Here is a 26,057-nt window from a genome sequence, read left to right as displayed (position 1 = left end):
TGGGACTCCGCTTACAAACTGTTATTTTAAGAATACTATATATTTGTATCACTATCCAGCTCCTGGGATTAATAATCCTCACTGAGGGTATAAAGATGGATCCCCAAAAGGTTTCTGCCATTATGGATTGGCCAGCCCCCACAGATAAAAAAGCAATACAGTGTTGTGTGGGATTTGCAAACTTTTATCAGAAATTCTTCAAAAGATTTTAAGACATCATTTCCCCCATCACACAGCTGACCAAGCATGATAGCTGGTTCCTCTGGACTCTCGAGGCTCCGTCTGCTTTCGAGACCCTCAAAGGGTTATTCACCTTTGCATCCATACTAAGGCATCCTGATCCAGCTCTATCATATGTCCTATGTCCTGGAGGTCGAGGTGTCAGAATCAGCAGTGGGGGCAGTACTCTCTCAATGTCAGGGGGCCAAGGCCCTCCTACACCCAGTTGCATTCTTTTCCCATAAACGTTCACCTGCAGAAAGAAACTACGATGTGGGGGACCGTGAACTTTTAGATATTAAGTTGAGATATCTCTTGGAAGGAGCAGTTCATCCAATATTAATTTACATGGACCACAAAAATCAAGAGTATTTAAGAACAGCAAAATGTTTGAAACCAGGTCAGGCCAGGTGGGCACTGTTCTTTTCAGGGTTTGCCTTCCACAGAACGTACAGACCTGGATCAAAGAATACCAAACCTGATGCACTCTCACGCATGTTTAGCGAGCCTGAAGAATCTGTACCTCCCGATACCATCCTGTCCTCAGGGAACTTTCTTTTGTTACAGGAAGATCTGTTGTCTCCAATCAAGCAGGCAGCCATAGGAGTTTCCTCACCTCCTGTGATGTTCTTGCAAGTAAGGGATGGGCTGTTGTGGTGCAAAGATAGAATCTTCGAAACAGAAAATATACATGTTCCTGTCCTGGGCCTGTGCAATGACTATGGGTTAGCAGGTCATTTTGGAGTCAACAAAACAATTGAACTACTTCACTGTACCTTTTGGTGGCCCCGCTTGGTAAAGGATTGCAGGAAATATGTGGAAGCGTGTACCACATGTATCTGGAATAAAAGTAACAGGACCAAAGCATGGGGTCGCTTAAACCATTGCCAATCACAGACAGACCCTGGAAAATGATCTCAATGGATTTTATTGTGGAGTTTCCCCCATCAGAAGGCTGTACTGCCATCTATGTTGTCGTAGACTGAGTATCCAAGATGGCACACTTCTTACCCATGAAAGGCACGTCATCTGCCGCTGAAACAGCAAAATCAAAAAAGAGATATTAAGGCTCCAGCTAACATCATGTCTGACTGGGGGGTTCTATTCACCTCGAGATTTTGGAAATCGCTCTGTGAAACTTTGTAGATTGAATTGTCCTTCTCCTCAGCCTACCATCGCCAAACTGAAGGTCAGATGGAAAGGTCTAACCAGACCCTGGAGCAGTACTTACTTGTGTTTCTTCTTTTTCTCAGAATGACTGGGTTTCATTGTTACCATTAGCTGAATTTGCTTACAAAAATTCCAAGCACTCCACCACAAAACAATCTCCATTCTTCACCAACTATGGCTTTCATCCATCATTCCTATCTAACGCAATTCCAGAGTGTCCAGTGCCAGCTGTTTTAGAGACAGTAAACTTCTTTGATTCCAACAACAAACTGTTACAGGAAGCTATAGCCCAAGCTCAGGAATACAATAAGGGAGCTTTTGACAAAAAAAAGATGTGGGGAGTTAATTCTGGAACCTGGCAATCAGGTATGGCTGTAAACAACATATTTAAAACTTGGTTGTCCATCAAGAAAACCGGGACCTAAATTTGTATGGCCATTCCCGGTAAAGAGAAAAATGAATGACGTTGCCTATAAATTAGAGTTACCAGCCTCCTTTAGAATTCATCCTGTCTTCCATGTAACCTTACTAAAACCTACAACTCCTGACCCATTTCCTGAAAGGAATAAAGGCCCACTTGAACCGGTGTTAGTTGATGGGGAGGAGGAGTATGAAGTGGAGGCAATTGTGGTTTGCAGGAAAAGGAGATATAAAACACAGTACCTGCTCAAATGGAAACGGTATGGACCTGAAGAGGGGCCGAGATATATCCCGGGTAACTATAGGCCGGTCAGCCTAACATCTGTAGTCTGCAAAATTTTGGAGGGGATGATAAGGGACCACATACAAGACTTTAGTAATGAAAATGGTATTATAAGTAGAAATCAGCATGGATTCATGAAAAATCGTTCGTGCCAAACCAATCTGTTAACCTTCTACGATGAAGTGAGCTGCCACCTAGATAAAGGTAAGCCTGTGGATGTGGTGTATCTGGACTTTGCAAAGGCCTTTGACACCGTTCCTCACAAACGCTTACTGTACAAACTAAGGAAGGTAGGTATGGATCATAAGGTGAGTACCTGGATAGAGACCTGGCTCCAGGGGAGAGTACAGAGGGTGGTGATTAATGGGGAGTACTCGGATTGGGCGGGTGTGGAAAGTGGGGTCCCCCAGGGTTCTGTCCTGGGACCAATCCTGTTTAATTTATTCATAAATGATCTAGAGGAGGGGATATCAAGTACAATCTCAGTATTTGCAGATGATACTAAATTAGGCATGCCAATATCTTCTATGCAGGATGTGGAAATCTTGCAAGCAGACCTGAACAAAATAACGGGGTGGGCAACCACATGGCAGATGAGGTTTAATGTAGAAAAATGTAAAGTAATGCACTTGGGTGCCAGAAACCAGAAAGCAAGCTATTCACTAGGGGGTGAACCTCTGGGTGAGTCTAGGATGGAAAAGGACTTGGGGGTACTGGTAGACAACAGGCTTGGCAGTGGCATGCAATGCCAAGCCGCCGCAAGCAAAGCCAACAGAATACTGGGATGTATAAAAAAGGGGATCCACTCCAGAAATAAAGAGATTATTCTCCCGCTCTACAAGACTCTGGTCCGGCCACATCTGGAGTATGCTGTCCAGTTCTGGGCACCGGTCCTCAGGAAGGATGTGCTGGAACTGGAGAAAGTCCAGAGGAGGGCAACAAAAATAATTAGGGGAATGGAGGACATCGGCTATGAGGAAAGACTACAAGCACTGAACCTATTCTCTCTGGAGAAGAGACGATTGAGGGGGGATATGATATCAATGTACAAATACTGTACTGGCGACCCTAGCATAAGGAACAAACTATTCAGAGAAAGGGAATACAATAAGACACGTGGCCACTCACTAAAACTTGAGGAAAGGCGGTTTAACCTTAAAGTGCGTAAGGGGTTCTTCACTGTAAGAGCGGTAAGGATGTGGAATTCTCTTCCACAAGCAGTCGTATCAGCGGGGAGCATAGATAGTTTCAAAAAACTATTAGATGTACACCTTAAAGACCACAACATACAGGGGTACACAATGTACGGTTAAAAGCAAACACACACACGCATCATGGGTTGAACTGGATGGACTTGTGTCTTTTTTCAACCTCACTAACTATGTAACTATGTAACTATGTAACTATGAAGAGAATTCATTGGAACCTGAAATCAATGTCCATGCAAAAAGACTCATCCAAGCATTTAATTGGTCTCACCCAGAGAAGTTGGCCCTGTTGGGCATCCAGAGGCTGCCCATTGGGAGGGGGAAATGTCAGGAAGGGCTTGTCAGCAAGCAAGATGGCCCCCTCAGTCAGTCTGCTGCCGTCTGATCTTTACATGAAAGAAGATCGCAAGCGTGTGCTAACGTGCTGTGCGTTGGAAAGTGAATAGATGTACGCGTTCATAAAGGGTCCCTTAAGGGCCACTGACAGCCTCCCTCAGCACTGCTTCTAAATCTTACACCAGACTCCCATGCGGGCATGGTCCATGTCTATTTATGGGTTTTCCCAATCCCCTGCCAGGCCCATCATATATATTCATGGCAGCCCCTCCTAGCCTCCACCCATTAGTTCTAGAACCTTTTTCCAACATTCTAAAAACAGGGGGGAGCACCAAGGAGCTGCCAGGATGAGTCATCCTGCCCTGCACTCTTGCAACCCTGACCCAATTACAGACTCACCATGTTAATATGAGTCAGAGTTTGCCTACTCTCACCACTAGTAGCACACAATAAAGGGTGTTACATTTATCAGCAGCTACCTTAAACACATACATTTGTGCTAAAATGTATAGTGTGCACAAAGAAGCGCTAAAAAAACACTATTATTTAAAGAGAAAATAAAGATAATTCAAATCACTTGAGCTAATTCAAATAAAACGTAATATCATGTACCTGGTAGCAGAGCCTGAAATGACGAGGAAGGCCTTTCATACATCTTTGACTCGGGGCCCCTAGTAGTGTGAACAGAAGGCGCAGGCTGGAACTGGTGACAGCGGGCAGGTATACATAGGTAGCAGATTGTAGAACATGAGACACAGCAGGATGTAAGTCAAGAACTGGAAACCACAGGAAGAATAGCAGATTCAGGCAGGCCAGGTCATACACCGGAAGGATAGATCAGGTTTAGAGGAGCAGGCAAAAGCGTGATCAGGGTACAAGCCGGGTCAGGAGCCAATCAGTGGAACAGAAGCAAATGGAGCAGGCAGAGGTGGTGGTCAAAAACTAGCCAGGGTCAGTGCAGGCGGAGTTCAGAGACTAGTCAAACAAGCTGGGTCAGCAACTGGAATCAGGATTTAGAATCACAGGGTCACAAGGAGGGCTGAAAACAAAGCAGCACTGATCCTGAAGACTGACACAGTTTAAATAGTCCATTTGGTGCCAACATCTATCACAAGTGCACATGTGCATAAATATTTGCCAAATTCTTAAATCTATGGGAGGAAGAATGAATTTGCACGTGAAGAGGCACAGAAGTATGTCCAGAGGAACCATGTTGTCTACTGGCATGCCCTTCCTGACACTAAAGTGAACACAACCAACAATAGTGTCCATTTCACCATTCCTGTTCAAAATTCAAATAATGTGTTAATGATAGAAATTCCAATATTCCATACAAGTGCTCCACTGTAAATTAAAAGTTCAATGGTGCTCTAAAACAGAGAAACGAGTGAGAAAGATCCTCAGCAGACCCCTTGGTCCAAACAATGGCTGTCAGAGCTGTATGTACCCACCTCTCTGACTGGGCCAAATGCACTGAGGTGGAGAGGTGGATACAAATGACTCTGACAGCATTTTCATGCCTTGTAACCCGTGCGTGCTTTGTGGAACTGGGACTGGCTTGAATAACAGGGCGAGTGGCTGTGATTCCCTACCAATACTAAGTTGCTAACATTTGTGGTGACAATTCAGGGCACTTTAAAATGTGAGAGCATTTCTATAGTTTTCATTTAATACAGATTTTTAGCAATTTTACGCAATGAGTTCCTTTCTGTATTCTGTATATTTTGGAGCAACAATACTCATGTAACCTGTGGTTGATTACCTTTATTGACCCCTTTGGGGCTGGAGGAACACCATCTGAATGATTAGGAGCACAATACTTTTGTGGTTCCAGTAAGTTAAGGTTGTCCAAAGGGTGTTCTGAGGATCCTTCTAGGATGCTTCTTTTTTGGAGCACTATTGAACTTTTTATTTAAAGTGGAGCACTTGTATCGACTATTGGATTTTCTATCATTAACACATTATTTGAATTTTTTATGGTGAAATGAACACTATTGTTGGGTATTTTCAACTTAAACATTTTATCATAATTAGCCTATTTGATTTATAATATTTTTAGTGTATTTTTAGCACCTACTTATTCACACCATATATTTTAGCATATATTTATGCAATTAAGGTAACTGTTGATAAAAATCTGTGTCAATTAAATTTTATTTATTTTTGTTGTTTTGAGGTCAGTTTTCACCTTCAATCTTCATTATCTGCCATCGCCTTGTCCAGTGAGATTGCCTATATTGGCTGCTTAGTCACTCTTACCGGACACTGGAATAGCATTTGGCAGAGCTTAGCCTTTAAAGTGGTTGTAAACCCTTACCTATATCCAGTGAAGTGGCTATCCTCAGGTGATACACATAGATGAAACAAATCCTCCTACATATGTTGTACCTGTTTATTTGCAGCTATTTTTATGTACATCCTTGTAAAACTCAGAAAAAAAAAATATTTTCTTAGACTCAGAATGCAGGAAGTGGAGAGCTGCAGTTCCACACTGTACATGTGCTCTGAGAGCTGATTGGGGAGAAAGGATACACTCCCCTTCAAACAGCACCCAGGAACAGAGTTGAGGTTGTGGATCATAGGCTGTGTGCTGGAGGTCCCTCCCCTGTCACCTTTTTAGCTACTGGTATCAGCAAAACTTGTCAGAAGTGACTCATGCTGATAACAGAGGAACTGGACAGCACAGAAGAATGACACTTAGGGGTTGAATTTCTAAAACTGGAGAGTGCAAAATATGGTTGGGTCACAGTTATGAAGTGAAGCCAAAATAGAGAGGGACACAGAAGAGGCTTATCTGGGCAATAAAAATAGCAGCAGGTTTTAGTATCTTGTAGCCTTTCCTTTTATATCAGAACTTTAAAATGGAACACAGGCCCACATACTCAGTCCTTCGACTGATTTTATCCAATTTCAAATAATCACTGGTACCATGTCATTCAGGAAACAGACCATTCTATGACTTGACTTATAGTCATCCTACATTTCTTACTCAAATAATTAACATCTTCCATCCTCATCTTCACTCATGGTTATAAACCTGATTTTCCGCATGATCCACCTTACCCATAAAATTCCATTATCTTAGCTGCTTATCTTTTGAATTGAATTACTTAACCTCCCTGTCTTTGCCATTTCAAAATCTGTCTTCAGATATAAACTAAACTCCTAAATTCCAGATTGCTAATAACATGGTAAAGGCAATCATGGCTAACTTTAATAGATATTTACTTGTTCTTGGCACTTTCAGATTACTTGCCCTTTTACCTGTATATGTCCCTGGATTTTAATATGTGGAGGTCTGCTTTTATTAAGCTGATTTCATGCATTTTCTTTTTATAAATATTGAGATTCAGTGAATTGTTATTCAGGGCTGAATTATCCACTAGGCATCATTACCAGGATTGGGGGGGGGGGGGGGTGCAGGCTAGTGTTCTTGTTTTGAAAGTATTGACACCACTTAAATGCTCCAATACAACATGTGAAAAGGGATCAGCTTATATTCTTTGATAATGATTTAAAATGTTTACATTTAATATATTTTGGAAATAAAAAAATGTAAGGATTCTGTGCTGTGTGTTCAAAAATGTAAAAATAAGGCAGCTTACACATAAGTAGTATACCCAACTTAAAATATAATAAGTGAAGAAGGTGCACACTAAGCATATAAATGTAAATGCACATTAAGAATGTATAAATATCAGTCCATGCATCATGATGTCATAGGTAGCAATAGTCAATGGTAAGGCAACCAAACCAGTGTGCAGAACAGATGGTGTTCAAATGAGTGCCACCACCACCAGCAGAAGGATTACAAACTCACCATGTCAAGACTGCCACTACAGCAGCAAGAAAGCCTCAAACACATATGTGGTTTCCTCTGCGCAATAAATTCATAGCAAGTTCCCACGGGAGATATATCAGTTCAGCCAGAGCCCAGAAGTATGATAATAGTGTGGTAAGGATTATTCATGCATAGTTAAGTACAAAGCATGTCCAATTAAAAATTATTCACATGGATTGCTGCTGGCGACCCGGAATCACTTAGCAGCGGAACGTCAATGCCAAATGTAACACCCCCATTACTGATCTGTACAGGCACTATACTAGTAATGACATTGATCAGCATTTTATAGCGTGACTGTGATTGTGTGGCAGGCAATCTGGAACTAACTGACACTTGCTGGGAGGGACATTAACTGACTAACTGACATCACTAATGACACTAATACAGTGATCAGTAACTCTACTGTACACTCTACACTGTACGGATGAGACTGGCTAAGTGACAGGAGTGATCAGGAGGGCCATCAAGGGGTTAACTGTGTGTTAACAAGTGTAACAAGTTTATGTGTACTGCTTTTACTCACGGATATGGCTGTGTCTTTCCTTGCTTTAACTTCTAACCAGGAATTGTTAGCAAGTACAAATCCAACCAGAGCCTGTGCCGTGATTGGCTACAGCTGATCAGAAGGCATACAATCAAAATGATTGAATCATAACCTGCTGAAAAACTGTGATGAACGAACATCGGTCGGGGCGGTTCGCGAACGCCAGCCGCAAATTTTCTCAAAAGTCTGTGAACCGCGAGTTAGCGGCAGGCCCCATTGACTTTAATAGGAGGCGAACTTTAAAAACCTTTAGGTCATATTTGCAGCCACAAAACATGTACTAGCTGTGCACAAGTAGTCCCAGCTCATGGACAATGTCATAACAGAAGTATTGCAATTTAAAAATTTGCCCTAAATTTTTTATTTTTTTTACAGCAAAAAATATATATTTTTTTTTCATAAATCAGCCAGCAGTGACAGCAGCCGGTAAATACATTGTCTAATACATATAGGGTCCATTCACACATCTGTAAAATGGGTCCGCATCCATTCCACAATTGGCGGAACCTTTACAGACCCATTGTTTTTCATTTCCAGTCTGAAAAATTACGCATTCACAGGATAAAGAAGTAAGTGTCGGCCATTCCAGGCCCCAAAAATTAGCCCACATGCATTTACTTGACAGCTAATATCGTAGTATTCTGTGGCTGAAGGTACATTAGGCATTCACAGGTAACAGAAGTAAGTGTCGGCCAGTGTTGGCTGCAAAAATTAGCTCACATGGTTTGAACTGACAGCAAAAAACTTAGTTTTTGATGGCTAGAAGTATGTATGGTAGGTGTTCACAGTATGCAGAACCGTAAGTGTCGGCCTGTATAGGCTCCAAAAATAAGCTCACATGGTTTGAACTGACAGCAAAAAAATTAGTTTTTGATGGCTAGAGGTATGGTAGGTGTTCACAGTACACAGAACCGTAAGTGTCGGCCTGTATAGGCTCCAAAAATTAGCTCACATGGTTTTAACTGACAGCAAAAAAATTAGTTTTTGATGGCTAGAGGTATGGTAGGTGTTCACAGTACACAGAACCGTAAGTGTCGGCCTGTATAGGCTCCAAAAATTAGCTCACATGGTTTGAACTTACAGCAAAAAACGTAGTATTTAGTGGCTGGAGGTACATTAGGCATTCACAGAAAAAATAATTGTCGGTCCTGAAAGTCCCCTTTGGACATGAATTGCCTTTTATGCCGCTGTATGTAGCGAAGCCAAGGACCAGGATTTGTTGTGGGTGGAGGAATTTCGATGAAACCTGGTCTACTGGTCACATGTGTTGAATTTCTCAGAGATCCATGCCTCATTCATTTTTATAAATGTGAGGTAGTCTACACTGTCATGAGCTAGGCGAGTGCGCCTATTGGTCACGATCCCCCCTGCTGCACTGAACGTCCTTTCGGACAGGACACTGGACGGGGGGCAAGTCAACATTTCCATTGCAAATTGTGCAAGCTTTGGCCAGAGGTCAAGCCTGCCCACCCAGTAGTCCAGGGGTTCATCACTCCTCAGAGCGTCCACATCGGCCGTTAACCCGATGTAGTCGGACACCTGTCGGGCTAGGCGTTCCCTCATGCTGGATCCGGAGTACAGCTGTCGATGGTTTGGCTGAAAGAAGGATCTCATATCTGAAGTGACCAAGACATCTTCCAACCGCCCTCTTCTTGCAGGCGCTGTTGGATTGCTACCCGCAACTGTCTCTCTGTGACTGGACATTCCTCTGCCAGCGCACGGAAAAGCAGAATGCAGCATTTCCCTCAGCAAGGCCTGGAAGTGCTGCATTCTGACCGCCCTCTGTGATTGTGGTAACATTTTCGCCATTTTGTGTTTGTACCGGGGGTCTAAGTACGTTGCCACCCAGTACTGGTCCTTGTCCTTTATGCATTTTATACGGGGGCCCCCCTTAAAACACTGCAGCATGTAGGCCCCCATTCCCACTAAACTGGAAGCGGTATAGCGGCCTGCTTCCAACTCATCATCCAGGAAAATGTCGTCCTCGTTCTCCTCCCCCCATCCACGGATAACACCAGGGATCCCAGAAAGGTTTAAAGCATGCTCTTCTTGCTCCTCCTCATCCCCCCCAGCACCATCCTCCTCCTCTGACTCCTCTTCAAACTCCTGCTGTTGATTTGTCTCAGATGGAGTAGCACCCCCTGGGAATTCATCCAACATTGCGACTTCCTCATCTTCCTGCTCCTGCTCCTCGACGGCTTGATCAATAACACGATGCAATGCACGCTCCAGAAAGAAGGCGTAAGGTATGATGTCACTTATGGCACCCTGGCCGTGACTGACCAGTTTGGTGATCTCATCGAATGGCCGCAGAAGTCTGCATACGTCCCGCATGAGCAGCCACTGGCGAGGTGAAAAATACCCAAGCTCCCCACAAACTGTCCTGCCGCCGAGTTCGAACAGGTAGTCATTAACTGCACGTTTCTGCTGGAGCAGCCTATCGAGCATATGCAAGGTTGAGTTCCATCATGTCGGGCAGTCACAAATAAGACACCTGAGGGGCAGGTTGTGTCGCCGCTGAATCTCAGCAAGGCGAGCCATGGCTGTGTAAGATCCTCGGAAATGGCCCGAGATTTTCCTGGCCTGCCGCAAGATGTCCTGGACTACAGGGTATTTGCCAATGAATCGCTGCACCACCAAGTTCAGGACGTGTGCCATGCATGGCACGTGTGTTTATTTGCCCTGTTTCAGCGCGCTCAGCAGATTGGCACCGTTGTCGCACACCACTTTACCAACTGACAAATTCAGCGGTGTCAGCCACTGATCTGCCTGTGAACGCAAAGCTGAAAGGAGTGCAGGACCAGTGTGGCTCTTGGCTTCCAGGCACAACAGACACAGCACAGCATGGCAACGTCTCACCTGGCATGTGGAATAGGTTCTGGGGATGTTGGGCGGTGCAGGAGAAGAGACGGTAGCAGCGGAAGAGGAGGAGTCAGCCGAGGAGGAGAGGGAGGATGATGGAGGAGGAGAAGAAGAGGCAGGCCTGCTTGCAATCCGTGGCGGTACAACTAAATCTACATGGGTGCCACGGGTTACATGCTTAGAAGGTTCACCCAGTGGGCAGTAAAAGTGATATACCTTCCCTGCCCGTGTTTGCTAGACCATGTGTCTGTGGTCAGATGTATCTTGGAACCAACACTGTGTGCCAGAGATATATTCACTTGCCGCTTAACATGGTCATACAGCTCTGGAATGCCCTTTTGTGAGAAATATTTCCTGTCTGGGACCTTCCATCGTGGTGTTCCAATGGCCACAAATTTACGAAAGGCCTCCAAGTCCACCAGTTGATATGGCAGTAGTTGGCGGGCTATCAGTTCCGACAAGCCAGCAGTCAAACGTTGGGCAAGAGGTTTATCCGGCATCATCATTTTTTTCCGCTCCAACATTTGGACCACAGAAGCCTGCCTTTTTCAAGAACAACGTGACGACGGCATCATGGAAGGTGGAGTGGAGGGCAAATGTGAGGAGAGAGGAGAAGGAGAAGCAGAAGGAGAAGGGGCTGGATGGTGAGAGCCTGGAGTGTGGCTTTGTGGGTTCTGACGGTGTTGCTCCCACTGGGCTCGGTGATGGGAGTTTAGGTGCCTTCTTAAGGCGGTTGTCCCTAGGTGAGTGTTGGGCTTACCGCGACTTATGCGTTGACTGCAAAGGCTGCAGATGGCAACACTGTTGTCAGCAACGGACACATTAAAAAAAGCCCACACTGCGGAGCCATGTGCCGGCGTCCTGGGAGCGCCAGATCTGACTGTACATGGTTGATGGCTCGCTCTTGATACATTTGCAGTCTGCTTTCTACCTCTTGTGCAATGCAAGTTTTGCCTGCCTCTCCTCCCTATCTGCCGGTCCGTCTCTCCCTCTGAACTCCCTTCATCTTCCTCTCTTGTGGACACCCACGTGACGTCCATAGACTCGTCATCATCAACGTCATCTTCCCCACCACTAACATTTGAGATCTCGGAGTAGGCAGCAACAGCGGGGACCAACCTCCTTGGGCTGATCTGGGTACTGTCTCAGACTGCTGAGTGGCGGCTGTTGCTACCTCCTCTTCCTGATCCTATTCCAACAATGGCTGCGCATCGCAAACGTCTTGTGATGGATCGGAAAATAATTCCAGTGACTCAAGTGGAGGGTATGTGGTGGTGGTGGTGGTGTCTTTGGGGGTGCACACAGCAGAGCGTGAAGAGGGTGCAGATAGAGAGGATGAGGAGGGTGCAGAAGAGGAAGGCTGAGTGACCCACTCAACCAAGTCTGGTGCGTCCTTTGTCGTAATTGCGCGCTGCTTTTGAAACTTCACAGTTAGGCTCCGGCCTACTGCTCCTGCCCTACCCCTACCACCCCTGCGTATGTCTCTGCCTCTTCCTCTGCCTGTCATGTTTTTTAATTACCCTGTGACAAGTCTCTAGAGAATCGCAGTATATCTGGAAAAAGGTAGATAACACCCCGCTTCAGTCTGTGGTATTGGGGGGCCACTGGTCTATCACACCAGTTCTACAAATAATTGGCCAGTAACTGTTGTCACTGTGTGTAGCACAGTTAACACAGAGAGGCCAAATTTTTGCAGGACTAAAATACACTCTTAGAAAAGTATACTGTTAAATAACACCCCGCTTCAATATGTGCTATTGCGGGGCCACTGGTTTATCACACCAGTTTTTGAAAAAATTGGCCAGTGAGTTTGGCGCTGTGTGTATCAGACTTCACACAGCAACAGAGGCAATATTGTTGAAGGACACAAATACACTTGTAAAAGTATACTCAGATAACACCCAACTTCAATATGTGCTATTGGGGGGCCACTGGTCTGTCACACCAGTTCTACAAATAATTGGCCAGGGAGTTTGCCACTGTGTGTAGTGTTGCTGCAGAAACGCTCAGTTTCACCACCACACCTGTCACAATGCTGCACAGTGCACAATAATAGTACTAATCCACTATAATATGCTTTCTACAAAGTATATTATACTGTGGATTAACCCCCTCCCCCCCCCCTTTTTAGTGCACTGCACAGCAATACCAAAAAATTAGCAGCCCTTTAAATGACTTTTGTGGACATTGACAGAGCAATTTGTGTGTGACTGCAGCCGATCTCTATCTGCCCCTAAAGCAACCACAGGATACCTCTCTCTAAGCTCTAAAGATACTAGACCTATACCGAAATACCAGCCCTCAAAAGGACTTTTGTAGACATTGACAGAGCGAATTCTGACTGCAGCCGATCTCTAACTGCCCTAAAGCAACCACTGGATACCTGTCCCTAACCTGATAAGAGACTGTAGAAGGCCTATACCGAAATACCAGCCCTGAAAAGGACTTTTGTGGATCTTCACAACGCTATATGTATCTAGCAAACTCTCCCTGACGAGCACAGCAGACCTCTCCCTACACTGGCAGAAAGTGGAATGTGAAATGGCCACCAGATCGGGTCTATTTATAGGGTAGGGAGACTGTCCATGTGCTGGAATGTTTCAATTGGCTGTCCCATTCCACCTGATGGCTGTGTCATGGGTCAAAGTTCTTCCCAATGTAAACAAATATGGCCGCCAGAGAACGACGCCATGTGTCCGAAAATTTGGCTGGTAGCGAACAAGCAAAATTTGCCGCAAACCGACCACCGGGCGAAACGCAAGGCCATCTCTACTAACAAACTCATACTATGTTCAATCACAGCACAGGTCAGCAGGGAGTGTGCACATGCCTCTAAACCAGGAAGTTCACCACGGATCCTGGAACCTGGGGCTGCTGTCCTCCAATAGTAAATGTACTGCTGGTGGTTCCCAAGAGGTTAAGAGTAGAGGTGGAGCTAGGTTTTGAAAAAAAAAAATAATTGGATCACTGGTTTTTTACTTTTCTCTTAATACAACACTGGGTCTAATAATAGTTTTACTATGGCAGAAATACCCTCAACACTCAGTAAGCAGGAGTTGACTGTAGGAAATGGAAGTAATGGAATCCATGTGTGAGTTTTAAATTGAATGGCACCAGATAGGACTGTATCACAACATCTAAAAAATCCTTGTAATGTATTTAACTGAACATGTAATATTGCTTTTCCTTTGAAAAAGTGGAGCTATACTTTAACATTTAAAATAATAATTAACAGGCATACCTAGGGTCCCAGTAGACTAGATAATCGATATTAATGTATGCGTTTAATTGTGAGGGTGAAAAAAATTCCTAATTCAAGTACACTAAATTGGCCCTTCACTTATATGGATTTCTGTAAAAAATAATTAATAAACCACTTATTGTAGGTGATTAGCATACTGTTCACTGGAATCAGAAAATAGAAAAGTAGAAAGAGTAGATATCAAATTGAATTGCTTTGTAATGAAAATGTTTGAAGGCTCATCAATATTCATAATTCTATTCTTACGTACAATGAGTCTTCATCGACCTTATTTACATGCTACTAATTTCCTAGAACAAGCAAGATCATCCAAAGGTGTGAAGGGATAAATGAAAAAGCTAAAGATGGATAAACCTTAGCACCTTTGACAAACAATCTGTGAACTCTTTCAGTGGAACAGTATTTTTGTTAACAGAATGTTTATTGCATAAAGCTCAATAGTAATTGATTATTAAGGTGCGTAGAATTTACAAATGTAAATACATTTTTAAATTCCAGCTCCAGACATTTTTTTTTTGTTCTGGATAGAGTGGGGAAGTAATACACATTGGGAAGATCTCTTACATTCTCTGTCCCTGTAATCCACATGCAAAAAAATGAAGGAGGTGCATTTGTCACCCAGACAGGAGGGTACAGACAGAAATAAAAACAATAGGCAGAATTTAATAAAACTGGAGCAGCTGTGTGACCAATCACCTTCCAGCTTCAACTTGTTCAATGAAACTTTGAAAATAAAATATAGAGGCTGACTGATTGTCATGCACATTTGATACAAACTTTGCCGTTATGGTCTTAGTGAATTCCCCCAATGTTTTTTTTTTTTTTTAAAAAGGTGGGATCAGTTAGATGTGCAAACACAATTTGACAGTTGAAAGACTTTTCTAATAAAAGATCTTTTCTTTGGCGTCATGTTTATGGATAAAAAAAAAAGAGTGAGGGGGACCAGGAGGACATTTCCTGCATCAGCTTTACATTGGCAAAAGAAGAAAAAATGGCATTCTGGCAAAAATATCCAATATAACAGATTGCTGTCTGCTTTAAGTTTTGGTCATATGAGAATGGCACCAGGCTGCTGGTGTCTGTAGACATTGGGATTGTTGCCCATCTGGCTGTAGATCATTGCATAGTTATTGGCACCTGTATTTTCCCAGACGTGTACTTTAGTCAATTTTCTTTTATATCATTGTGCAGAAAATCAAGCTTGAGCTGTTTGAAACTGTGGAAATGCAAGACAGTTTGATTAATGTTAAATCCCACCTTATGAAGAGAAGAAAAGAGGTAGGCGAATAAGTACACTGCCTTCTGATTATATGAAAAAGTAAAAAAAAAAAAAAAATCTTTATAAATATAATGGTTCTGAAAAAATTAACCACTTATCCCAACATCATGTAGAACCTAGTTTACTCATGCAGTATTTTTAACCCTAGTCTGGGCTCTGTTAGGTTCAGAAATTGTAAAAATATAATAAAAATATCCCCTTACACCTGGCTGGCCATTTGAAGCGAACAAAAGCCAAGGTGAAAATTAACATTTAGTAACTCAGACCTTTAATGTGGTCATACTGAAAAAGAAAGCTGATTTCTGAATAGTGGCTAACGGCTTTGGCACATGGTTGTCCTTTGAACTATGCAATCAAATAAACCAAAGAGTATTAGTATTTAAGATCTGTGGAAACTCTATGAACAGTAAAATCACATTTTGAATGTTAAGATACTACACATGAAACCTTCATTCCAATTTACATGTTTCATTATGGTCTCTTTATCTTCCCTGCAAGTGCATGCAGAGTTAAATCACATAATTTGCCTTTGATCCATCTTGTGCAACCTAATTATGGAGAGGAGCAATTCACAATAATGCTCTAATAGTTTTACTTGTAGAGAGCCAATCCATAAGTCGTTTATTTTTATTATAAAAAAAAAAAACATCTTAAAATAAATAGAAAATGAACATCTTATTTTTTTTAAATTTGTGGATAAACTGAAAACATGTAAACAACGTAATTTTCAGTATTTTTGTTGAGTGTTTTTTAGTTGCTCTTGGACTATCTCAGCTTAAAGCAGAAATAAACTCTCCCAATCATAATTAGCTATTTTTAACCCTTATGCTGCTTAATAAATATATATAAATGTTTATTATATTTACTAGTATTCATTTTTATTTATTTTTTTAATTTCTGCAGTTGTTTCCTGGTTTTTGGCCTAGGTCATATAATGTCATACATCCCATGAGTCTTCATGGGCATTTTTTTTTTTTTCATCTGGAGGAGGGGAGGAGGGGCTTTCTCACCAAGTACACCCTTCTGCCTGCATGCCTGAGCTAAGGACAGTTGGATTCCAGGAAGTAAATGCTACATTAATAGTCTACCCATACACAAGATGGTGGTAACTTGAAATGCTAGGGTGGTGTTTTTCAAAGTGATTGCTCAAAAAATAAAACATAACTAGATAGACGACTTTGCTTTGAGTAATAAAAATGAATTTAATAATAATTTCAGTTTGTGATCTAGTCCTTGCACAAGTTATTGATGGACTGGGCTAGGTAGTAACAACTTGAGGGGATTAATCGTCCTCTTTAGACATCTAAGCAAAGGTCTTTCATTAAAAAATGAATAGACTGAGCTCTTCAGGACACCAGACACAATGTCCCCTTTAAAAACACTGACTCTAGCACAAGAGGAGGTGGCAGCAGCACACACCTTCTAGGATCTCTCATACCAATCTGTACTCACTAATGTCAATTGATAATTGGTTGTCTCTTTCCAATATCTTCCAGATACTTTCACCCTGTGATATCAGACTAGATCCTCAAATGACAGTCCCTCAGTCAGCTGCAGCAAACTTCCAGCAAAGTAGGCCTCCAGATAGTCCAACTGAGGCCTTAATGAAGTGCAGGCACATGGCAAAATTACCTAGAAGCAGTCATCCATCCATGGCTGTGATCTCCTCCTCGGGGAAAAAGACTCCTCTGCATTCAGTCTCAGAGTATTTATACAGACTCCAATTCACCATATGGGTACCTCTTCCCAGGGATTGGCCAAGGCTACATAAATATTCATTGAAAAGAATGAGTAAAGGTAATGACACTTCACCATGTATACTCATACATGAACATACAAAACTCTAAAAGACTATCTGAGACTGCATATACAAAAAAAGTGAAAGGAATTCCATAGAAAATAATATATTTATACATTGAAAACAATCAATGCAAAAGTGAAGTCCAATGTAACTGTGCCCAACATCAACTATATAAAAGGGATATAATGGTACAGATTTGGATACCCTAATTGGCAAGGTTGGTGGTTTGGATAGGTCTACCCTTTTTGGAAGGTAAACCCAGAGCATCTGGGGATGCTAGGCATCTGAGATTCTCCTTTATTACCACCTACTTGAAACAATACCATGATGTGAAGCGCATTTTCAAAAATCATTGAGGAGTAGGGTTGAGCGGACACCTAGATGTCCGTGTTCGACGGGTTCGGCCGAACTTTAAAAAAAAGTCCGGGTCCGTGTCCCGGACTTTTACCGAACTTTTCCCGGACACCGAACCCCATTGAAGTCAATGGGGACCCGAACTTTAAGGCACTAAAATGGCTCTAAAACACCAAAGGAAAGGGCTAGAGTGCTGCAAATGGCAGCAAAACGTAATTAAGAGCATGGCAAGTGCTCTGCAAACAAATGTGGATAGGGAAATAACTTAAAACAACAAAAAAAAACAGAAAAATAAAACAATGTTCTTCTTCATCTCTGAAGGACGAGGCCCATATGGAGTAGGAGGGAGGTTGAGGTGGTGGTGGATGTGGCGGTGACATAGGCGTGCGCACAGGGTGTGCTGGGTGTGCCTGGGCACACCCTAATCACCTAGGGCACATAGCATTGCCAGTGAGGAGATGGGAAAGATCTCCCTGGGACCTGCTCTGCTCTATTTCTCCTTGCCTACAGGTACATGGCCCCGATACATTACTCTCCCTGCTGGCAAACACATGCATGTGTATTTCAACTTTGGGGTGCACACCTTAATGCAATAGGCTGCGCACACCTATGGGCGGTGTAGGTGGAAGCGGCGGTGGAGGAGGACCAGGGCCGGATTAACAGCATCATGGGCTTGGTGCTGAGGATTTTGAAGGGCCTTAGGGCCGTGCCTTGCCATGCACCCAGAGGAGGAAGGGTGCAGCCATGCATGCCTAATTCAACATGGGATGCTGTCTCTGAAGCCCATAAACACATCCATGCATCGCCAACTGTCCCTCCTTGTCCGGCCTTCACGCTGTGTGGGGAGGTTCTGAGGGTGCTGCCTGGGGAAGCGAGCATAGAAGCCAGACTTCTGTGTTTACAAGTGACAGAAGAGCGGTAACAGTGAATATGGCCAACCCGGGGCCTATATAAAAGGTAGGGGCCTGGAGCTGCAGCTCCAATAGACCCTACATTAATCTGGCCCTGAGGAGGAGGACGAGGTAGCCAACACTGCTTCTTTTCACAAATTTTAAATGAGGGTACACCCCAAAAGAGTGAGAAAGAGCAAAAATGGAACAATGGGTGGGTAAGGTCGGTATCCATTGCTATTCTGCATAAGGTACGGAAAAGTCCCGTGGGATCCATGCCTGGTTCATTTTAATGAACGTGAGCTTGTCCACATTGTCTCTGGACAGGCGGCTGCGCTTGTCTGTTATAACGCCCCCAGCCGTGCTAAATACCCGTTCAGATAATACACTGGCTGCAGGGCACGCCAGCACCTCCAAGGCGTAAAGGGCAAGCTCAGGCCATGTGCCCAATTTGGAGACCCAGAAGTTGAAGGGGGCAGACCCGTCATTCACTACATGTAGGCGTGTGCACACATACTGCTCCACCATGTTGGTAAAATGCTGCCTCCTGCTAAGACGTTCCATCTGAGCTGCTGGTGCTGCTGTTTGTTGTGGCGTGCTGACAAAGCTTTTCCACATTTCGGCCATGCTAACCCTGCCTTCTGAGGTGCTGGCGGTGCCCTGGTTGCGTTGGCGACCTCCTCCTCCTCCTCCTCTGCCTTGTGCTTCCACTGTGGCCCCGCTGTCAGATGGGAATGCCAGCAGCATGGCGTCTACCAGCGTGCGCTTGTACTCGCGCATCTTGCGATCGCGCTCCAGTGAGTGAATTAAGGACGGTACGTTGTCCTTGTAACGGGGATCCAGCAGCGTGGCCACCCAGTAATCAGCACAAGTTAGAATGTGGGCAACTCGGCGGTCGTTGTGGAGACACTGCAGCATGTAATCGCTCATGTGTGCCAGGCTGCCCAGAGGCAACGAAAGGCTGTCCTCTGTGGGAGGTGTATGGTCCGTGTCCTCTGTATCCCCCCAGCCACGCACCAGTGATGGCCATGAGCTGGCCTGGGTGCCACCCTGCTGTGAACATGGTTCCATCTCCTCCTCCAGCTCCTCCTCCTCCTCATCCTCCTCATCCTCCAGAACTGTGCCCCTGCTGGACAATTGCGTCCCTGGCGTTTGCGTGTGCAGGAACCCACCCTCGGAGCCCCTTGCGAATGACTGCCCTGAAAGCCTTGGAAATGTTACCTCTTCATCCTCCTCCTCCTCCTCATCCTGTGCCACATCCTCTTCCATCATCGCCCGAATTGTTTTTTCAAGGAGGCATAGAAGTGGGATAGTTAAGCTGAGAACGGCGTCATTGCCACTGGCCATGTTGGTGGAGTACTCAAAACAGCGCAACAAGGCACACAGGTCTCGCATGGAGGCCCAGTTATTGGTGGTGAAGTGGTGCTGTTCCGCAGAGCGACTCACGCGTGCGTGCTGCAGCTGAAACTCCACTATGGCCTGCTGCTGCTCGCACAGTCTTTCCAGCATGTGCAAGGTGGAGTTCCACCTTGTGGGCACGTCACATATGAGGCGGTGAGCGGGAAGGCCGAAGTTACGCTGCAGCGCTGCCAGGCGAGCAGCAGCAGGGTGAGAACGCCGAAAGTGCGCACAAACGGCCCGCACTTTCTGCAGCAGCTCTGACATATCAGGGTAGTTTTTAAGGAACCTCTGCACCACCAAATTCAGCACATGCGCCAGGCAAGGGATGTGCGTCAAACCGGCTAGGCCCAGAGCTGCTATGAGATTTCGCCCGTTATCGCACACCACCAGGCCGGGCTTGAGGCTCGCTGGCAGCAACCACTCATTTGTCTGCTGTTCCATGCTCCTCCACAACTCCTGCGCGGTGTGTGGTTTGTCCCCCAAACAGGCAAGTTGTAAAACTGCCTGCTGTCGTTTACCCCTGGCCGTGCTGAAGTTGGTGGTGAAGGTGTTACGCTGTCCGGATGAGGAGGCGGTAGAGGATGAGGAAGCGGAGTAGGAGGAGTTAGGAACAGGAGGCAAACTGAAGCGCCCTGCAATCCTCGGTGGTGGAAGGACATGCGCCAAATTGCTATCCGCCTCAGGCCCATCCGCCACTGCATTTACCCAGTGTGCCGTTAGGGAGATATAACGCCCCTGACCGTGCTTACTGGTCCACGTATCCGTAGTTAGGTGGACCTTGGCACAGATGGCGTTGCGCAGTGCACACCTGATTTTTTCCCCCACTTGGTTGTGCAGGGAAGGGATGGCTTGCCTGGAAAAGTAGTGGCGGCTGGGCACGACGTACTGTGGGACAGCCACCGACATAAGGTTTTTAAAACTGTGCGTCTCCACCAGACGGAATGACAGCATTTCAAAGGCCAATAATTTTGAAATGCTGGCATTCAGGGCCAGGGATCGCGGGTGGGTAGGGGGGTACTTCCTCTTCCTCTCAAGTGTTTGGGAGATGGAAAGCTGAACGCTTCCACGGGACATTGTGGAGATGGTTGTTGGTGACCCAGGTGGTGGTGTTGCTGACAGATCGTCTGTTTGCGGGGTGGCAGGTGCCGGTATCACTACAGATGTGGCTGGAGCGGCCGAGACTGCAGCAGAAGAGGAAGCAGGATGAGCCAGAGACGTTTCTTGGTTTTGAAGGTGTGTACTCCACTGCAGCTCGTGCTTTGCACTTAGATGCCTGATCATGCAGGTTGTGCTCAGGTTGAGAAGGTTCATGCCTCGCTTCAAGCTCTGATTGCACAGGGTGCAAACCACTCGTGTCCTGTCATCAGCACATTTTCTAAAGAACTTCCACGCTAGAGAACTCCTTTGAGCTGACTTTGGTGCGCTCGTTCCCTTGCTGCGTTGGGCAGTAGCGGGCGTAGTGTCTAGGGCACGGCCGCTCCGCTTCTGCACCCTGCTCCCTCTTCTGCTGTGCTGGTGGCTCTGTGCGACCACCGCCTCTTCCTCCAAACTACTCAGTTCACCTGCATGACGTTCATTCCATGTGGGGTCGAGGACCTCATCGTCCTCCACATCATCTTCCACCCAGTCTTCACCCCTGCCCTCCTTGTCGGTCTCCACAATGCTGAACGCCGCAGCAGTTGGCACCTGCGTTTCGTCATCATCGGAGACGTGCTGCGATGATCCTTGCATGTACTCATCTTGAGGAATAAGTGGTTGGGCATCGCTGCACTCAATCTCTTCCACTTCTGGGGCAGGGCTAGGTGGATGGCCCTGGGAAACCCTGCTGACAGAGTCCTCAAAAAGAATAAGAGACTGCTGTATGGCTTGGGGCTCAGACTGCTGGCCTGATTTGCAAGGGGGTGAGGTGAAAGACGGTTGGACATTGGCTGCAGGTGCCAACTCTGACCTTTCTGCAGTAGACTGGGTGGGAGACAATGTGAAGGAACTGGAGGCACTGTCAGCAGCAAACCAATCTACTATCGCCTCAACTTGTTCTGGCCTCATCACTTCTAGGGGCGTTTGATGCCCTACAAAATACTGATGCAGGTTCTGTCGCCTACTCACACTTGAGGAAGGTGTTTCACTTGTGCGTGTAGCTGGCACAGATCGACCATGTCCTCTCCTTGCAACAGGAGCTCTACCAGCAGCACCACGACCCAGGCCACGGCCCTTATTTGACGGTCTCCTCATATTTCTGTAATTTAAGATCTTGCCCTAGAAAGGTTTTTATTGAATAGCGGAATAGAAAATATGATCCAAAAAAAGTGTATGTATATCACACGTACACAACCACACTAGGCCCCAATTACTATTGTTTGTACCCCTAAAAGGCTAGATGAGGAGTAGGGGGAGTATGGAACAGGCAGCACCCTCAAACCTTCAGAAGTATGAGATGAACCCCAACAACTTGGAAAGGTGGATCTCTCTCACACGTACCGACACAGACTATCCCGCAATTCAATTGATCCTCAAAGGTTTTTATTGAATAGCGGAATAGGAAATATGATCAAAAAAAGTGTATGTATCTCGCACGTACACAACCACACTAGGCCCCAATTACTATTGTTTGTACCCCTAAAAGGCTAGATGAGGAGTAGGGGGGGTATGGAACAGGCAGCACCCTCAAACCTTCAGAAGTATGAGATGAACCCCAACAACTTGGAAAGGTGGATCTCTCTCACACGTACCGACACAGACTATCCCGCAATTCAATTGATCCTCAAAGGTTTTTATTGAATAGCGGAATAGGAAATATGATCAAAAAAAGTGTATGTATCTCGCACGTACACAACCACACTAGGCCCCAATTACTATTGTTTGTACCCCTAAAAGGCTAGATGAGGAGTAGGGGGGGTATGGAACAGGCAGCACCCTCAAACCTTCAGAAGTATGAGATGAACCCCAACAACTTGGAAAGGTGGATCTCTCTCACACGTACCGACACAGACTATCCCGCAATTCAATTGATCCTCAAAGGTTTTTATTGAATAGCGGAATAGGAAATATGATCAAAAAAAGTGTATGTATCTCGCACGTACACAACCACACTAGGCCCCAATTACTATTGTTTGTACCCCTAAAAGGCTAGATGAGGAGTAGGGGGAGTATGGAACAGGCAGCACCCTCAAACCTTCAGAAGTATGAGATGAACCCCAACAACTTGGAAAGGTGGATCTCTCTCACACGTACCGACACAGACTATCCCGCAATTCAATTGATCCTCAAAGGTTTTTATTGAATAGCGGAATAGGAAATATGATCAAAAAAAGTGTATGTATCTCGCACGTACACAACCACACTAGGCCCCAATTACTATTGTTTGTACCCCTAAAAGGCTAGATGAGGAGTAGGGGGGGTATGGAACAGGCAGCACCCTCAAACCTTCAGAAGTATGAGATGAACCCCAACAACTTGGAAAGGTGGATCTCTCTCACACGTACCGACACAGACTATCCCGCAATTCAATTGATCCTCAAAGGTTTTTATTGAATAGCGGAATAGGAAATATGATCAAAAAAAGTGTATGTATCTCGCACGTACACAACCACACTAGGCCCCAATTACTATTGTTTGTACCCCTAAAAGGCTAGATGAGGAGTAGGGGGAGTATGGAACAGGCAGCACCCTCAAACCTTCAGAAGTATGAGATGAACCCCAACAACTTGGAAAGGTGGATCTCTCTCACACGTACCGACACAGACTATCCCGCAATTCAATTGATCCTCAAAGGTTTTTATTGAATAGCGGAATAGGAAATATGATCAAAAAAAGTGTATGTATCTCGCACGTACACAACCACACTAGGCCCCAATTACTATTGTTTGTACCCCTAAAAGGCTAGATGAGGAGTAGGGGGGGTATGGAACAGGCAGCACCCTCAAACCTTCAGAAGTATGAGATGAACCCCAACAACTTGGAAAGGTGGATCTCTCTCACACGTACCGACACAGACTATCCCGCAATTCAATTGATCCTCAAAGGTTTTTATTGAATAGCGGAATAGGAAATATGATCAAAAAAAGTGTATGTATCTCGCACGTACACAACCACACTAGGCCCCAATTACTATTGTTTGTACCCCTAAAAGGCTAGATGAGGAGTAGGGGGGGTATGGAACAGGCAGCACCCTCAAACCTTCAGAAGTATGAGATGAACCCCAACAACTTGGAAAGGTGGATCTCTCTCACACGTACCGACACAGACTATCCCGCAATTCAATTGATCCTCAAAGGTTTTTATTGAATAGCGGAATAGGAAATATGATCAAAAAAAGTGTATGTATCTCGCACGTACACAACCACACTAGGCCCCAATTACTATTGTTTGTACCCCTAAAAGGCTAGATGAGGAGTAGGGGGGGTATGGAACAGGCAGCACCCTCAAACCTTCAGAAGTATGAGATGAACCCCAACAACTTGGAAAGGTGGATCTCTCTCACACGTACCGACACAGACTATCCCGCAATTCAATTGATCCTCAAAGGTTTTTATTGAATAGCGGAATAGGAAATATGATCAAAAAAAGTGTATGTATCTCGCACGTACACAACCACACTAGGCCCCAATTACTATTGTTTGTACCCCTAAAAGGCTAGATGAGGAGTAGGGGGGGTATGGAACAGGCAGCACCCTCAAACCTTCAGAAGTATGAGATGAACCCCAACAACTTGGAAAGGTGGATCTCTCTCACACGTACCGACACAGACTATCCCGCAATTCAATTGATCCTCAAAGGTTTTTATTGAATAGCGGAATAGGAAATATGATCAAAAAAAGTGTATGTATCTCGCACGTACACAACCACACTAGGCCCCAATTACTATTGTTTGTACCCCTAAAAGGCTAGATGAGGAGTAGGGGGGGTATGGAACAGGCAGCACCCTCAAACCTTCAGAAGTATGAGATGAACCCCAACAACTTGGAAAGGTGGATCTCTCTCACACGTACCGACACAGACTATCCCGCAATTCAATTGATCCTCAAAGGTTTTTATTGAATAGCGGAATAGGAAATATGATCAAAAAAAGTGTATGTATCTCGCACGTACACAACCACACTAGGCCCCAATTACTATTGTTTGTACCCCTAAAAGGCTAGATGAGGAGTAGGGGGGGTATGGAACAGGCAGCACCCTCAAACCTTCAGAAGTATGAGATGAACCCCAACAACTTGGAAAGGTGGATCTCTCTCACACGTACCGACACAGACTATCCCGCAATTCAATTGATCCTCAAAGGTTTTTATTGAATAGCGGAATAGGAAATATGATCAAAAAAAGTGTATGTATATCACACGTACACAACCACACTAGGCCCCAATTACTATTGTTTGTACCCCTAAAAGGCTAGATGAGGAGTAGGGGGGGTATGGAACAGGCAGCACCCTCAAACCTTCAGAAGTATGAGATGAACCCCAACAACTTGGAAAGGTGGATCTCTCTCACACGTACCGACACAGACTATCCCGCAATTCAATTGATCCTCAAAGGTTTTTATTGAATAGCGGAATAGGAAATATGATCAAAAAAAGTGTATGTATATCACACGTACACAACCACACTAGGCCCCAATTACTATTGTTTGTACCCCTAAAAGGCTAGGAGTAGGGGGAGTATGGAACAGGCAGCACCCTCAAACCTTCAGAAGTATGAGATGAACCCCAACAACTTGGAAAGGTGGATCTCTCTCACACGTACCAACACAGACTATCCCCCAATTTAACTGATCCCCAAAGGTTTTTGATTAAATAGCGGAATAGAAAATATGATCCCAAAAAAGTGTATGTATATCACACGTACACAACCACACTAGGCCCCAATTACTATTGTTTGTACCCCTAAAAGGCTAGGAGTAGGGGGGAGTATGGAACAGGCAGCACCCTCAAACCTTCAGAAGTATGAGATGAACCCCAACAACTTGGAAAGGTGGATCTCTCTCACACGTACCAACACAGACTATCCCCCAATTTAACTGATCCCCAGAGGTTTTTGATTAAATAGCGGAATAGAAAATATGATCCCAAAAAAGTGTATGTATATCACACGTACACAACCACACTAGGCCCCAATTACTATTGTTTGTACCCCTAAAAGGCTAGGAGTAGGGGGAGTATGGAACAGGCAGCACCCTCAAACCTTCAGAAGT

The sequence above is a fragment of the Pelophylax lessonae genome (genome assembly GCF_965119305.1).
Source record: "Pelophylax lessonae genome assembly, chromosome: 1".
Taxonomy (NCBI): Eukaryota; Metazoa; Chordata; class Amphibia; order Anura; family Ranidae; genus Pelophylax; species Pelophylax lessonae.
This window is presented reverse-complemented; position numbering follows the sequence as displayed.